At 46.3% G+C, this 15,273-nt stretch overlaps 1 protein-coding gene across 1 annotated transcript in view; it reads left to right on the forward strand.

Moving 5' to 3' along the window:
- The window catches only part of LOC130309035 (dehydrogenase/reductase SDR family member 4-like), a 147,607-nt gene that overhangs the window by 80,318 nt on the left and 52,016 nt on the right, over positions 1 to 15,273 (forward strand). The window lies entirely within an intron of this gene.

Raw genomic sequence — 15,273 nt, forward strand, 5'->3', positions numbered from 1 at the left:
CCATCTATACGCTAAACTAGAGAAGTGCACCTTTGAATAGACTTGCCTCCCTTTTCTGGGCTACATTGCTACCTGCCAAGATCTTCAAATGGATCCCAACAAATTATCCGCAGTTCTGGACTGGTCACCACCCACTGGTTTGAAAGCGATTCAGCGCTTCCTCGGCTTTGCCAATTACTATCGGCAATTCATTCCCCATTTCTCTACTCTGGTAGCCCCCATCGTTGCACTCACCAAGAAGAAAACTAACTCTAAAGTCTGGACTCCTGAGGCCAAAGAAGCATTTAAGCAGTTGAAGTCGGCTTTCGCATCTGCTCCTGTTCTCTCTAGACCCGAACCTAACAAGCCATTCATTCTGGAAGTGGATGCTTCTTCAGTTGGAGCAGAAGCAGTGTTAACACAAAAGTCAGATAAGGGGAAAACTTTAACCTGCATTTTTTTTTTCCAAAAATTTCCCTCCTGCGGAAAAGAACTATACCCTCGGGGATCGCAATCTCCTGGCCGTTAAGTTGGTGTTAGAGGAATGGCGTCCCCTCCTGTTACGATTTATTCTGACCACAAAAACTTGCTCTATCTGCAGACCGCCCATAGACTCAACTCACGGCAGGCCCGGTGGTGCTATTTTTCTCCAGGTTCGACTTCTATATCCACTTCCGTCCTGCAGAAAAAAAATGTACGAGCCGATGCTCTTTCCAGGTCCTCTGATGTGCATGACAATGAATCTCCTCAGCAGCATATTATTTCTCCTGAACGTCTCATTTCTGTGGCTCCTGTAAGTCTTCAGCATCTGCCTCCCGGGAAGATTTATGTATCTCCCCGTATGAAACTTCAAGTCTTGGAATGGGGGCATTCTTCTCTTCTGGCTGGTCCTCCTGGAATTTGTAAATCCCTACAGCTCATCTCTCGGCAATACTGGTTGCCTACCTTAAAACGGGAATTCGTTGACTTTTTTCCGATCCTGCTCAGTATGTGCTCGCAACAAGCCACCTTATTCCAAGCCAGCGGGACTTCTTCACCCCTTGCCAGTGCCTGAGCTTCCCTGGACCAATATTTCTATGGATTTCATTACCGACCTTCCACCTTCCCGAGGCAATACAGTCATCTGGGTGGTTGTAGATCGATTTTCTAAGATGGCGCATTTTGTACCTTTACCCGGACTTCCTTCAGCACTACAGCTTGCTAAGGTATTTCTTCAGCATATCTTTCGCTTACATGGACTTTCTTCCCATATAGTCTCTGACCGTGTCCAATTCGTGTCTAAGTTCTGGCGGGCACTCTGCTCACGCTTACAAATTATGCAAAATTTTTCCTCGGCCTACCACCCTCAGTCTAATGGACAAGTTGAGAGGGTGAATCAGATCTTAGGAGACTATCTGCGTCATTTCATCTCTGCGAGTCAAGACAATTGGGTTGCTCTGCTACCATGGGTGGAGTCCTCCTACAATCATAAAGATTCCGACTCCATTGGTACTTCACCCTTCTACGTGATCTATGGGCTTCACCCTCGTCCTCCTCACTCCTTGTCTTCTTCTTCTACTGGAGTTCCCGCCGTTGATGAACAACTGCAGAATTTTTCATCCATCTGGCAGAAGACATGTCGCTCTCTTCTACATACTACTTCTAGCATTAAATTCCAAGCGGATAAGAAAAGACGACCTCCTCCTGAATTCTCTCCAGATGACAAAGTCTGGTTATCTTCTAAATATATGCGGTTCAGGATACCCAGTTATAAACTTGGTCCTCGCTATTTGGGTCCCTATAAAGTCAAGAAGAGACTCAATCCCATGGCCTATTCTCTCCATCTGCCCTCCTCCCTCCGGATCCCAAATTCCTTCAATGTATCCCTCTTGAAACCAGTCATCTATAACAGATTTTCCCTAAAGGACATCTCACCTTCTCCCATCTCTGGTACCTCTGATGTTTTTATTGTTAAGGACATCTTGGATTCCAAAATTGTCAGAGGAAAGCATTCTTTCCTGGTAGATTGGAAAGGATTCAGTCCGGAAGAGAGGTCTTGGGGGCCACAGGACAACATTCTGGACCTTCTCAGGAAATTCCTGACCTGCAAATGGAGGGGGAGACCAAAGGGGGGGTACTGTTATGATCTTGCTCTGCTCCTGCTTCTTCCTCTCAGCCTCGGTGAGCGCAGCCCCATCCCTTAGGGCGCGTGCGCCGGTGCTTTGACATTTAAAGGGCCAGTGCGCCCATAATTAGTATGCACCTGAACAGCACATTATAAATTGTTTGCACCTCCCACACACCCCTGCCGGATCTTCTGTCCTCATTGCCTAAGAGAAAGCGTTCCCATAGCCTGTTTTTGTCATACCCGTGTTCCAGACCTTCCTGCTACGTTTACTGGCTCCAAACCTTTGCCACCTGCCTTGACCTTTTGCTACGTTGACTACGCCTCTGCCTCATCCTCCTGTACTTCGCCTTGCCCAGTTACCTGTGTGGTCGTGCCGTGTTGGGTGTTGCCACCTGGGTGCTGCCTGCCGCTGCAAATCCATCCTGCTTTGTGGCGGGCTCTGGTGAAGACCAGCGGCACCTTAGACTCTGCTCCCCGATACGGTTCGAGTCATCAGCCACACAGGTGAAGGATCCACATCCAGTTCGTGACTGCCCCTCATACAGGTGCGTAACAGCATCGCATAAATACTTGGTGGTGTAGGTGGAACATGGTGTTTTTTGCACACCTTTCCTTGTGTTAGATTTAAAAAAAAATTGGGGTCCATATATTTTATCCTAAGAAAAGTTAAGTTTTACGTAATGCACATCCTCAATATTTACTTGTGGTCTAATTCAGAGGAATTTCGAAAACTGGGGACCAGCACCTAAATTATGTTGTGCAGTATCCATGGCAGCACAATGAGAGAGCCTGAAGGTGGTAGCATCAGCATGAGGAGACCATAGAACAGCACAATGAGAGAGCCTGGAAGTGGCAGCATAAGCATGAGGAGTGTTACGCCGAGCGCTCCGGGTCCCCGCTCCTCCCCGGAGCGCTCGCAACATCCTCGCTACGGCAGCGCCCCGGTCAGATCCACTGACCGGGTGCGCTGCGATACCGCCTCCAGCCGGGATGCGATTCGCGATGCGGGTGGCGCCCGCTCGCGATGCGCACCCCGGCTTCCGTACCTGACTCGCTCTCCCTCGGTCCTGTCCCGGCGCGCGCGGCCCCGCTCCCTAGGGCGCGCGCGTGCCGGGTCTCTGCGATTTAAAGGGCCACTGTGCCACTGATTGGCGCAGTGGTTCCAATTAGTGTCTTCACCTGTGCACTCCCTATGTATACCTCACTTCCCCTGCACTCCCTCGCCGGATCTTGTTGCCCTTGTGCCTAGTGAAAGCGTTCCCTTGTGTGTTCCTAGCCTGTGTTCCAGACCTCCTGCCGTTGCCCCTGACTACGATCCTTGCTGCCTGCCCCGACCTTCTGCTACGTCCGACCTTGCTTTTGTCTACTCCCTTGTACCGCGCCTATCTTCAGCAGTCAGAGAGGTTGAGCCGTTGCTAGTGGATACGACCTGGTTACTACCGCCGCAACAAGACCATCCCGCTTTGCGGCGGGCTCTGGTGAACACCAGTAGTAACTTAGAACCGGTCCACTAGCACGGTCCACGCCAATCCCTCTCTGGCACAGAGGATCCACCTCCTGCCAGCCGGCATCGTGACAGTAGATCCGGCCATGGATCCCGCTGAAGTACCTCTGCCAGTTGTCGCCGACCTCACCACGGTGGTCGCCCAGCAGTCACAACAGATAGCGCAACAAGGCCACCAGCTGTCTCAACTGACCGTGATGCTACAGCAGCTACTACCACAGCTTCAGCAATCATCTCCTCCGCCAGCTCCTGCACCTCCTCCGCAGCGAGTGGCCGCTTCAGGCCTACGACTATCCTTGCCGGATAAATTTGATGGGGTCTCTAAGTTTTGCCGTGGCTTTCTTTCACAATGTTCCCTGCACTTGGAGATGATGTCGGACCACTTTCCTACTGAAAGGTCTAAGGTGGCTTTCGTAGTCAGCCTTCTGTCTGGAAAAGCTCTGTCATGGGCCACACCGCTCTGGGACCGCAATGACCCCGTCACTGCCTCTGTACACTCCTTCTTCTCGGAAATTCGTAGTGTCTTTGAGGAACCTGCCCGAGCCTCTTCTGCTGAGACTGCCCTGCTGAACCTGGTCCAGGGTAATTCTTCCGTTGGCGAGTACGCCATACAATTCCGTACTCTTGCTTCTGAACTATCCTGGAATAATGAGGCCCTCTGCGCGACCTTTAAAAAAGGCCTATCCAGCAACATTAAAGATGTTCTGGCCGCACGAGAAATTCCTGCTAATCTACATGAACTCATTCATCTTGCCACTCGCATTGACATGCGTTTTTCCGAAAGGCGTCAGGAGCTCCGCCAGGATATGGACTTTGTTCGCACGAGGCGTTTTTTCTCCCCGGCTCCTCTCTCCTCTGGTCCTCTGCAATCCGTTCCTGTGCCTCCCGCCGTGGAGGCTATGCAAGTTGACCGGTCTCGCCTGACACCTCAAGAGAGGACACGACGCCGCATGGAGAATCTCTGCCTGTACTGTGCCGGTACCGAACACTTCCTGAAGGATTGTCCTATCCGTCCTCCCCGCCTGGAAAGACGCACGCTGACTCCGCACAAAGGTGAGACAGTCCTTGATGTCAACTCTGCTTCTCCACGTCTTACTGTGCCTGTGCGGATATCTGCATCTACCTTCTCCTTCTCTACTATGGCCTTCTTGGATTCCGGATCTGCACGAAACTTTATTTTGGCCTCTCTCATCAACAGGTTCAACATCCCGGTAACCAGTCTCGCCAGACCCCTCTACATCAATTGTGTTAACAATGAAAGATTGGACTGTATCATACGTTACCGCACGGAGCCCCTCCTAATGTGCATCGGACCTCATCATGAAAAAATTGAGTTTTTGGTCCTCCCCAATTGCACTTCTGAAATTCTCCTTGGACTACCGTGGCTTCAACGCCATTCCCCAACCCTGGATTGGTCCACAGGGGAGATCAAGAGCTGGGGTACCTCTTGTTTCAAGGACTGCCTTAAACCGGTTCCCAGTACTCCCTGCCGTGACCCTGTGGTTCCCCCTGTAACCGGTCTCCCTAAGGCCTATATGGACTATGCTGACGTATTTTGCAAGAAACAAGCTGAGACTCTACCTCCTCACAGGCCTTATGACTGTCCTATTGACCTCCTCCCGGGCACTACTCCACCCCGGGGCAGAATTTATCCTCTGTCCGCCCCAGAGACTCTTGCTATGTCTGAGTACATCCAGGAAAATTTAAAAAAGGGGTTTATCCGCAAATCCTCCTCTCCTGCCGGAGCTGGATTTTTCTTTGTGTCCAAAAAAGATGGCTCCCTACGTCCTTGCATTGACTACCGCGGACTTAATAAAATCACGGTAAAGAACCGCTACCCTCTACCTCTTATCTCTGAACTCTTTGATCGCCTCCAAGGTGCCCACATCTTTACCAAACTGGACTTAAGAGGTGCTTATAATCTCATCCGCATCAGGGAGGGGGACGAATGGAAAACGGCATTTAACACTAGAGATGGACACTTTGAGTATCTGGTCATGCCCTTTGGCCTGTGCAACGCCCCTGCCATCTTCCAAGACTTTGTTAATGAAATTTTTCGTGATCTCTTATATTCCTGTGTTGTTGTGTATCTGGACGATATTCTGATTTTTTCTGCCAACCTAGAAGAACACCGCCAGCATGTCCGCATGGTTCTTCAGAGACTTCGAGACAATCAACTTTATGCCAAAATGGAGAAATGTCTGTTTGAATGTCAATCTCTTCCTTTCCTAGGATACTTGGTCTCTGGCCAGGGACTACAAATGGACCCAGACAAACTCTCTGCCGTCTTAGATTGGCCACGCCCCTCCGGACTCCGTGCTATCCAACGTTTTTTGGGGTTCGCCAATTATTACAGATAATTTATTCCACATTTTTCCACCATTGTGGCTCCTATCGTGGCTTTAACCAAGAAGAATGCCAATCCTAAGTCATGGCCTCCTCAAGCGGAAGACGCCTTTAAACGGCTCAAGTCTGCCTTTTCTTCTGCTCCCGTGCTCTCCAGACCTGACCCATCTAAACCCTTCCTATTGGAGGTTGATGCCTCCTCAGTAGGAGCTGGAGCGGTTCTTCTACAAAAAAATTCTTCTGGGCATGCTGTTACTTGTGGTTTTTTTTCTAGGACCTTCTCTCCGGCGGAGAGGAACTACTCCATCGGGGATCGAGAGCTACTGGCCATTAAATTAGCACTTGAGGAATGGAGGCATCTGCTGGAGGGATCAAAATTTCCAGTTATTATTTACACCGATCACAAGAATCTCTCCTATCTCCAGTCTGCCCAACGGCTGAACCCTCGCCAGGCCAGGTGGTCTCTGTTCTTTGCCCGGTTTAATTTTGAAATTCACTTTCGCCCTGCCGATAAGAACATTAGGGCCGATGCTCTCTCTCGTTCCTCGGATGCCTCGGAAGTAGAGCTCTCTCCGCAACACATCATTCCTCCTGACTGCCTGATCTCCACTTCTCCAGCCTCCATTAGGCAAACTCCTCCAGGGAAGACCTTCGTTTCTCCACGCCAACGCCTCGGAATCCTCAAATGGGGTCACTCCTCCCATCTCGCAGGCCATGCGGGCATCAAGAAATCCTTGCAACTCATCTCTCGTTTCTACTGGTGGCCGACTCTGGAAACGGATGTTGCTGATTTTGTGCGGGCCTGCACTGTCTGTGCCCGGGATAAGACTCCTCGCCAGAAGCCTGCTGGTCTTCTTCAGCCTCTGCCTGTCCCCGAACAGCCTTGGTCTCTGATTGGTATGGACTTTATTACAGACTTACCCCCATCCCGTGGCAACACTGTTGTTTGGGTGGTCGTTGATCGATTTTCCAAGATGGCACATTTTATTCCTCTTCCTGGTCTTCCTTCAGCGCCTCAGTTGGCAAAACAATTTTTTGTACACATTTTTCGTCTTCACGGGTTGCCCACGCAGATCGTCTCGGATAGAGGCGTCCAATTCGTGTCAAAATTCTGGAGGGCTCTCTGTAAACAACTCAAGATTAAATTAAACTTTTCTTCTGCTTATCATCCTCAATCCAATGGGCAAGTAGAAAGAATTAACCAGGTCCTGGGTGATTATTTACGGCATTTTGTTTCCTCCCGCCAGGATGACTGGGCAGATCTTCTTCCATGGGCCGAATTCTCGTACAACTTCAGAGTCTCTGAATCTTCTTCCAAATCCCCATTTTTCGTGGTGTACGGCCGTCACCCTCTTCCCCCCCTCCCTACTCCCTTGCCCTCTGGTTTGCCCGCTGTGGATGAAATAACTCGTGATCTTTCCACCATATGGAAAGAGACCCAAAATTCTCTCTTACAGGCTTCATCACGCATGAAGAAGTTTGCTGATAAGAAAAGAAGAGCTCCCCCCATTTTTTCTCCCGGAGACAAGGTATGGCTCTCCGCTAAATATGTCCGCTTCCGTGTTCCCAGCTACAAATTGGGACCACGCTTTCTTGGTCCTTTCAAAATCTTGTGCCAAATTAATCCTGTCTCTTACAAACTTCTTCTTCCTCCTTCTCTTCGTATTCCTAATGCCTTTCATGTCTCTCTTCTTAAACCACTCATCATCAACCGTTTCTCTCCCAAACTTATTTCTCCTACTCCTGTCTCCGGTTCTTCAGACATCTTCTCCGTAAAGGAGATACTGGCCTCCAAAAAGGTCAGAGGAAAAACTTTTTTTTTAGTGGACTGGGAGGGCTGTGGTCCTGAAGAGAGATCCTGGGAACCTGAGGACAATATCCTAGATAAAAGTCTGGTCCTCAGGTTCTCAGGCTCTAAGAAGAGGGGGAGACCCAAGGGGGGGGGTACTGTTACGCCGAGTGCTCCGGGTCCCCGCTCCTCCCCGGAGCGCTCGCAACATCCTCGCTACGGCAGCGCCCCGGTCAGATCCACTGACCGGGTGCGCTGCGATACCGCCTCCAGTCGGGATGCGATTCGCGATGCGGGTGGCGCCCGCTCGCGATGCGCACCCCGGCTTCCGTACCTGACTCGCTCTCCCTCGGTCCTGTCCTAGCGCGCGCGGCCCCGCTCCCTAGGGCGCGCGCGCGCCGGGTCTCTGCGATTTAAAGGGCCACTGCGCCACTGATTGGCGCAGTGGTTCCAATTAGTGTCTTCACCTGTGCACTCCCTATGTATACCTCACTTCCCCTGCACTCCCTCGCCGGATCTTGTTGCCCTTGTGCCTAGTGAAAGCGTTCCCTTGTGTGTTCCTAGCCTGTGTTCCAGACCTCCTGCCGTTGCCCCTGACTACGATCCTTGCTGCCTGCCCCGACCTTCTGCTACGTCCGACCTTGCTTTTGTCTACTCCCTTGTACCGCGCCTATCTTCAGCAGTCAGAGAGGTTGAGCCGTTGCTAGTGGATACGACCTGGTTACTACCGCCGCAGCAAGACCATCCCGCTTTGCGGCTGGCTCTGGTGAACACCAGTAGTAACTTAGAACCGGTCCACTAGCACGGTCCACGCCAATCCCTCTCTGGCACAGAGGATCCACCTCCTGCCAGCCGGCATCGTGACAAGGAGACCATACAGCAGCACAATTAGAGAGCTTGGAAGTGGAAGCATCAGCATGAGGTGACCATATGGTGGCAAAATGACAGAGCCTGGAGGTGGCAGCATCAGCATGAGGGGATCATATGGCAGCACAATGACAGAGCCTGGAGGTGGCAGCATTAGCATGAGGAGACAATAGAGCAGAACAATGACAGAGCCTGGAGGTGGCAGCAGCAGCATGAGGGCCATTCCAACTGAGGGTTGAGTCAGAGGAACCCAACGACTGTTGACTGGGGCTGTCGGATGTCACTTGGGATGAAGTGGATGACCGAGTGAACCGATCAATCACGGCTGCTGGGTTGCGGGTCGAGACACGAATGCTAGCTGACACCGGGTGCTCAGACCTCTCCCTGCGACTCCGGCTGCCTCATGCCCCTACTCTGCTTCGACCTCCGCCTGTACCTGATGAATTTTGGCCTCGGCCACTCCTCTGTTCATGTCCTGCCATTACTCTGCCTGAATACTTATTGCGTATATGAGGGGAGTACAATACGCTTCACTATGCTTAAAACAGTATTTGTCTAGAACAACAGCAGGTGTGTACTATTGGCTGTCCTTTCACAGTATCTAGGCCCTTGTCAGATTAACAGGTACAAAATAGTGCACCACTTAGATGTACGTATGTTGTATGCACTTATGAGGGCAGAAAAATGTGCTACAGTTCGATAAAAAAATGTATTGGACAACAACACCAGCCAGTGATTACTTTTGCCTCTAGGCCCTTGACAGAGTAACAGCTACAAAATTGTACACTACTTAGATGTACGTATGTGGTATGCACTTATGAAGGCATAAAAATGTGCTACAGTACGGTTAAAATAAATGTATTGGAGTAAAACACCAGCCGGTGATTACTTTTGGCTGTCCTTTCACAGTATCTAGGCCCTTGACAGATTAATAGGTACAAAATAGTACACTACTTAGATGTACGTATGTCGTATGCACTTATGAGCGCATAAAAATGCACTACAGTACGGTTAAAAAAAGCGTATTGGAGTAAAACACCAGCCGGTGATTACTTTTGGCTGTCCTTACACAGTATCTTGGCCCTTGACAGATTAATAGGTACAAAATACTATACTACTTAGATGTACGTATGTTGTATGCACTTATGAGGGCATAAAAATGCACTACAGTGCGCTTAAAAAAATATTTGAGGACAACACCAACCGGTGAGTACTTTTGCCTGGCCTTTCACACTATAATATATATATATATATATATATATATATATATATATATATATATATATATAACAGTGCTAGAGCACACAAAAACTGTGTACTAAACCTAAAATTGTTCTCTGTCAAAGACTATTAGGAATGGACTGCTATGGTGTTATATTGTCTACAGACTAGTAAAACCAGGAGGTGATTTGTTGTGGAACAAAGACACATAATTGCGCTGAAAAATTATTCCTGCTTCCTCTGCTAAGGTTTATGAAGTTGACCCAGCAATAACTATAAAACTTGCCGACAAATGTGGGTCCATCGTGATAATGGACACCTGTAGATATAAAGAAGAAATTATGCACCAATATTCAGGCACTAAAACGTATGAGCATCTCTCCTCTGACCCTTTGCCACGTATTAAGAAAAAAATCTATGATATCTCAATAGACTATTTCACCAGGTGTATAATTTATTCTAAAATGAGAAATCTGCATAATCCCCCTGATCGCCCTATTGTGGCTTCGACCGACTCTATTTTGTCACCTCCTTTCCTTCTTTTAGAAAAGATTCTAACCCCCCTTCCGAAACAAACCAAGGCTTTTTAACTTGACACCTTCCATTTTTTTAAGACACTTTTAGACATTAAAGATGTCACACAAGAAACATGGCTTGTCACAATTGACGTGACAATTCTGTACACATCCATAGAACATCAGAGGGACATAGAAGCTGATAATTGGTTGTTGGAACAGAACTCATATACCACTCATCAAAATACCTTCTTTTTGGAATTGTTAGGGGTGGTTTTACATGTAAACTATTTTTTGTTTGAAGATTGCTTTTACCTATAGAAGAGGGGTTCGACCACGGGTGCGAATGTGGCCCCCCATACACAAATTCCTACATGGCTCACTTTGAAGAAGAGTTTGTCTATGATAATGATATCTTTAAGAAACATGCTAAAACATGGAAACGATTCATAGATGGCATATTTTGTGTATGGGAGGGGCCTCATTCAACACTTACTGATTTCTTTCACCTCCTCAACACAGTACAACCAGAACTCAAATTTACCATGACTGAGAGCCAGGAACATGTTAATTTCCTTGATACGATGGTATTAAAAAATGACCTAGGGGGACTATGTACGGACCTGTATAGGAAAGAAACCGACAGGAATAATCTCTAACTCTATTCCAGTTCCACCCCCCCCCCGACTATTAAACGAGCTATACCCCGATCACAACAGAAGAGAATAGAAAGGATAGTGAGTGACCCATCTCTAGGAAAAACTAGACTTGAGGAACTTGAGACCAAATTTGCCGAAAGAGGGTACTTTAAAAATACCCTAGCAAAAAACCTAGGAAAAAACACAGGTCACAAAATAAAAGAATCCCATTTGTCAGAGCATGCCACACTTTACACTACAAAATTGACCAGATAGTAAGAGAACGTTGGCCGATCGTACAGAAATGCTTCCCACAGATTCAGGAATTTATTGAACCCCCATTAATCTGCAATAAAAGACCACCAAACTTTCGGGATAAATTGATTAGAGGTAAAAAGAATGGCACATTGCAATCCCTCCAATGTGCTCAATGTAGTCATATCAAAGAAGATGTCATATCAAAGGAAATGTCATATACCATCCACACACTGGAGAAGCAATTCCCATAAAAGGTTTCTTCACTTGTAAAAGTAAAAATGTTAATGACAGTATTAAATGTCCTTGCAGACTTTTATATATTGGAGACACAATGAAATTCATAAGTGAACGGATAAACCGCCACAAATCCACCATCTGTTGCGAAAGCACAATTTTTCCTATTCCTTACCATTAAAAAAAATTGGGGACATTCTATCTCACAATGAAAATTTCTAATTATTGAGGAAGTTAAACTACCCAGAAGAAGTGGGGATATCAAACAACTATTGAGAAAAAGGGAAGCATTCTAGATGCATACATTGAACCTAATATGGGGAACCTGCTACTACCTAATGTGGGGAACCTGCTGCTACCTAATGTGGGGAACTATACTGAACCTAATGTGGGGAGCTGTACTGCACCTAATGTGGGGGAACTGTACTGCCCCTAATGTGGGGGAACTGTACTGCCCCTAATGTGGGGGAACTGTACTGCCCCTAATATGAGGGAACTGTACTGCCCCTAATGTGGGGGAACTGTACTGCCCCTAATGTGGGGGAACTGTACTGCCCCTAATGTGAGGGAACTGTACTGCCCCCAATGTGGGGGAACTGTACTGCTTACCTAATGTGGGTGAACTGTACTGCTTACCTAATGTGGGGGAACTGTACTGCGTACCTAATGTGGGGAGCTATACTGCACCTAATGTGGGGAACTATACTGCCAACCTAATGTGGAGAGCTATACTGCACCTAATGGGGAGAACTATACTGCACCTAATGTGGGGGAACTATACTGCACCTAATGTGGGGGAACTATACTGCACCTAATGTGGGGGAACTATACTGCACCTAATGTAGAGAGCTATACTGCACCTAATGGGGAGAACTATACTGCACCTAATGTGGGGGAACTATACTGCACTTAATGTGGGGAACTATACTGCACCTAATGTGGGGGAACTGCACTGCATCTGATTAAGGGGGGCGGGGGACTGGTGAAGGGGGCAGGGGAATGATTAAATATTTAAAAAAAATATTTGTTTGAAAGATTTTTTTTCCTTTGTGTATGTTTATGGGGTAATGGGGGGGGGGGCACAAGGTTAGCTCGCACAGGGCGCCTGAACCTAAGGCCAGCCCCGTGTGCACTTCCTGATTTTAGTTTTGTAGTGCTTCTCAGCTCGAGTTGCAGCAGTCAGCATGTACTTAACTCTATGACAGCTAAAGCATAAAGCTGCCTCCACACGTACCACCATGTCTGCTGTGATCTGTATTTCTTTCTCCCTGTGAAATACGACGTGCCAAATAACTGTGGTGCCTCCAACGTCTGAGCGGGGTAACAAGTGTATTTTTTTTTTTTTTTGTGTGTGTGTGCTATGAAGTTTATCCCACATCAGCCATTTAATAGAAGATTGATATGGTTATTTATTTATTTTTCAATTACCCCCTTCTGAATCATGTTTTGCCAGTTACGAAGGAAAATATACGATACCCAAAGGTGCGTTCATTTCCTATTCCCTCTTGGTGAAGTCCCTTCACTCAGCAGTCTATGTATATAAGCTGGACACATTACATTTGCAATAGGAAGGGACTGTCCATTTTCCAGAGGGCATGTGAGTGTTATGTTGTTGTATAAATTTAGGGCATATGCAGTGTTTATGTCAACTTACACTTTATAAATGATTCATTTACAGGAACATAGTAGTATTTAGACCATTAGGTGACTGTCTAGAAAAGGTTACATATGCCTGAATATTGGTCGCTGCATGTATTTAGTACAAAGTTATTCTCAATGTGCCTAATACAATAGAATCTGTGCAGATCTATCAGTACACTGTGAACTAGAGGATCAGATACATAGTCTGTTAGCCATCACTAGCATATGATATTACTTGTCCTCATCTCCAAACTAACTGTTATATTTTATATAACCATGATAATTATATAAAAGCAATATGTAACTTATGCTAGACTGAAACCACATATCTAGATTATATTCAGTGGGACCACTTTAACAAGTCCACTGAACGTGTACCTTAACCTTAACCCCTTAACGACGCAGGACGTATATTTACGTCCTGCGCCGGCTCCCGCGATATGAAGCGGGATCGCGCCGCGATCCCGCATCATATCGCGTCGGTCCCGGCGCTAATCAACGGCCGGGACCCGCGGCTAATACCACACATCGCCGATCGCGGCAATGTGCGGTATTAACCCTTTAGAAGCGGCGGTCAAAGCTGACCGCCGCTTCTAAAGTGAAACTGAAAGTATCCGGCTGCTCAGTCGGGCTGTTCGGGACCGCCGCGGTGAAATTGCGGCGTCCCGAACAGCTGATCGGACACCGGGAGGGCTCTTACCTGCCTCCTCGGTGTCCGATCGACGAATGACTGCTCCGTGCCTGAGATCCAGGCAGGAGCAGTCAAGCGCCGATAATGCTGATCACAGGCGTGTTAATACACGCCTGTGATCAGGTTGAAAGATCAGTGTGTGCAGTGTTATAGGTCCCTATGGGACCTATAACACTGCAAAAAAAAAGTTACAAAAAAGTGTTAATAAAGGTCATTTAACCCCTTCCCTAATAAAAGTTTGAATCACCCTCCTTTTCTCATAAAAAAATAAAACAGTGTAAAAAAAATAAAAAATAAACATATGTGGTATCGCCGCGTGCGTAAATGTCCGAACTATAAAAATATATCATTAATTAAGCCGTACGGTCAATGGCGTACGCGCAAAAAAATTCCAAAGTCCAAAAAAGCGTATTTTGGTAACTTTTTATAACATTAAAAAATGAATAAAAAGTGATCAAAAAGTCCGATCAAAACAAAAATCATACCGATAAAAACTTCGGATCACGGCGCAAAAAATTAGTCCTCATACTGCCCCGTACATGAAAAAATAAAAAAGTTATAGGGGTCAGAAGATGACATTTTTAAACGTATAAATTTTTCTGCATGTAGTTATGATTTTTTCCAGAAGTGCGACAAAATCAAACATATATAAGTAGGGTATCATTTGAACCGTATGGACCTACAGAATAATTATAAGGTGTAATTTTTACCGACATATGCACTGCGTAGAAACGGAAGCCCCCAAAAGTTACAAAATGGCGTTTTTTTTTCGATTTTGTCGCACAATTATTTTTTTTCCCGTTTCGCCGTGCATTATTGGGTAAAATGACTAATGTCACTGCAAAGTAGAATTGGCAACGCAAAAAATAAGCCATAATATGGATTTTTAGGTGGAAAATTGAAAGGGTTATGATTTTTAAAAGGTAAGGAGGAAAAACGAAAGTGCAAAAACGGAAAAACCCTGAGTCCTTAAGGGGTTAAACATGCAACTCTGTGTGTATGCCGGTTATTTTTGTTTGCATACATTTATGCTGAAAAGCATACTAGTAAAAGAACACTCTTTTGGCAAAACTTTGGCTTTTAAAGTATATGGACATCTTACATTAGGATATATTGCAGGGATATACTGTGAATATATCAAACAATTATCACAGACATGAAACAAACCTAGCATACCTTGTTCTTAGAAAGTTTCTGAATACATAAGGGTCTGAGAATTCTGACATTTCAAGACTATTGCACATATTAAATTGGTAAACAACAGTATTGCTCCAAAGAATAAGGAGTCATATGATCATTGTATAATATTCAATACAGACCTTGCTCATCATTTTAGCTTTATAATATACAAGAATGGTGCAACATATATAATAAAAAATATATATTTTTGTTTGTAAATCATTTGCTTCTTTAAATTAAAATACAAAACAAAATTAAAATGTTTACTTTCAACCAGTATTTTATATTTCTTTTCTTAATTACC

This window comes from Hyla sarda, chromosome 1 (assembly GCF_029499605.1).
Source record: "Hyla sarda isolate aHylSar1 chromosome 1, aHylSar1.hap1, whole genome shotgun sequence".
Taxonomy (NCBI): Eukaryota; Metazoa; Chordata; class Amphibia; order Anura; family Hylidae; genus Hyla; species Hyla sarda.